Here is a 2,769-nt window from a genome sequence, read left to right on the forward strand (position 1 = left end):
ACCTAACCTTGTTATAACAAGCACAATTTATTTTAACCTAATCTAACTATATATATTTTAGAAAAGTTTACAGTAATATAAACGATCACAATGAAATATTTTTTTCGTTTGCTTCAGAATGATTTTTGCGAAATTATTTCATACACAAATTTTCGCTTGTCTTATTCGGCAAGAAGAGCATTGCTGTTTAAGCCAAAATAGCAAGTTTTACCTGTTCGGCACGACATATATAATTAATTTAAATAATACTAAGTAAATTTAAAATGATTTAAGATGTATTTAGTAAGTGGGACCAAAAAAATAAAAAATCTTATTTCATTGTTAATGAGAAAATATATCTATAAAATTTGGGGAAAGGGGAAAGTTTAAATTTTAAGGGAATTCGACAAGTTCTGCTTGGAATATATCCACACGGAGACTCGGAAAAAAATGGTATATTTCGACTTCCATCTACGGTCTTCAGCAGAATAGAGAGACGAAAATAAAGCTTAGAGAGACACTAGGTAGAACAAGCTATTATTGAGACTAAGTTTCGTTCAGGGTTGAGATATATCAAGTCACAGTACCTGAAGAAGATTCCCGGGAGAGTCAACGTCCCCGCGATCATTTCCTAGAGTTTTTTTTTTTTTTTTTACACAGTCTTGGAGAGTGAGGTAACAACAGCCTCGTCCATTATGTGGTACTGATGTGGTAGCAGAGCAGTCGGTCTACTGGTCCATCGTTTAGGTTCGAACTGTTGGATTTCGGGGCGAATGTTTACCACGTAGGGTGATGTGTGTCATGGATTTTTTGCTGGGTTGCTGTCAACATGGTTCTCTTCGGTAGTGTTGTGGCGGTGATCGCTGAATTCAGGCACAGTCATCAGGATCTGTCTTGAACAAGTTTGGCTTCTTTCCACGCCTTAAGGTGTCTTAGTTTACCATGGTTTCGATCACCCACCCTATCCGTGATTGCCTTAAGGTGTGTGTGTCCCAAAGAATAACGTGTGCCATGTTAGTCTTACAAGCTTATTGATGTTCCCGATTTCTGCTATCTCAGCTTGGTGACTTTTCTTCTCTGTATTGTTTATCACAGTCTAAATATGGACTGGTGCCTACATCACTGCTGCTAATTATCTTTGTCTCTTAAAATCATGAGTAGCTTTAGACGCGATTTCCTACATTAGTACCACCATCTAAGTGTCTTAGTAGATCTGCAGTGTTGCCTCTTGGAAACCTTATGCGCCTTTCGGAATTTTCATCTGGAGTGGAGAGAATATCTGGATTCTCTGCCGTCTTGGATAAATTATGACAGTGTAGTGGGGAAAAGATGCTGCTCATGATGTCAGTGATACAAATTCGACCTTACAAGACTATGTATGGTCTTGGATGCACTGGAAAGCAAACAGAATGCAGATGTAGTATACACAGATTTTGCTAAAGCCTTTGACAAATGCCATCATGGTGTAATAGCACACAAAATGCATGCTAAAAGGATAAATGGCAAAGTGGGCAGATGGATCTTCAACTTTCTAACCAATCGAACACAGAGTAGTGGTAAACAGAGTTAAATCGGAAGCTGCCATAGTGAAGAGCTGTTCCACAAGGCTCAGTACTCGCCCCTATCCTCTTCCTCATCCTTTTATCAGACATAGACAGAGATGTAAACCATGGCACCGTATCATCCTTTGCAGACGATACTAGGATCTGCATGAAATGTCCTCCAAATCTCCAAAAAGATATAAACAAAGTTTTCCAATGGGCAAGAGATAAAAATATAATGTTCAATGAAAACAAATTCCAACTTCTCCGTAATGGAAAACTGGAGGAAATAATAACTAGAACTGAGTATACTACAAACTCCAGTCACAAGTAGAGCGGAAAGTAATGTGTTGGACCTGGTAGTAGTAATATCTGAGGATCTCACCTTCAGGGACCACAACAATGCCACTATCACACCTGCGATAATAATGATAATAATCATGAGCGCTAAACCCGTAGGATTGCACACCTGCGAGGAAACTCATAGGATGGATAATGAGAACTTTCAAGACAAGAGATGCTAAGCTAATCATCCTTTTCAAATCACGTGTTCTCTCTAGGCTGGAAAACTGCTGTACGTTATCATCTCCATTGGAGGTCGATGAAATTGCAGATCTAGAGGATGTGCAGAGAACCTTTTCTGCACATATAAGTTCCATCAAGCACCTTAACTACTGGTAACACTTGGAAGGACTTGACTTGTACTCACTGGAGCACAGGCGAGAGCGATACATCATAGTCTGCACCTGCACCTGCAAAAATCCTTGAGCGACTGGTCCCTAATCTGCACACACAAATGATTCCCTACAAAAGCACATGACTTGGCAGTCGATGCATCATACCCGAATGAAAAGTAGGGGCGCCATTAGTACATTAAGAGAAAACAGTTAGTGTCCGGGGCCCAAGACTGTTCAACAGCCTCCCCCGTCAGCCATAAGGAGAATTACCAATAGACCCCTGGTCGTCTTCAAGAGGGAGCTGAACATTAAAATGGTATAAAATACCGACAGGTTGTTAGGTAAGACACGTATGCAACAGTTAGGTATCTTTATTGTGAAACGTTTCGCCTACACAGTAGGCTTCTTCAGTCAAGTACAGAAAAGTTGATAGAAGCAGAAGATACTTGAAGACGATGTAATCAGTCCATCACCCTTAAAGTTTTGAGGTGGTCAGTCCCTCAGTCTGGAGAAGAGCATTGTTCCATACTATGGAACAATGCTCTTCTCTAGACTGAGGGACTGACCACCTC

Source organism: Cherax quadricarinatus, chromosome 68 (assembly GCF_038502225.1).
Source record: "Cherax quadricarinatus isolate ZL_2023a chromosome 68, ASM3850222v1, whole genome shotgun sequence".
In the NCBI taxonomy this organism is placed as follows: domain Eukaryota; kingdom Metazoa; phylum Arthropoda; class Malacostraca; order Decapoda; family Parastacidae; genus Cherax; species Cherax quadricarinatus.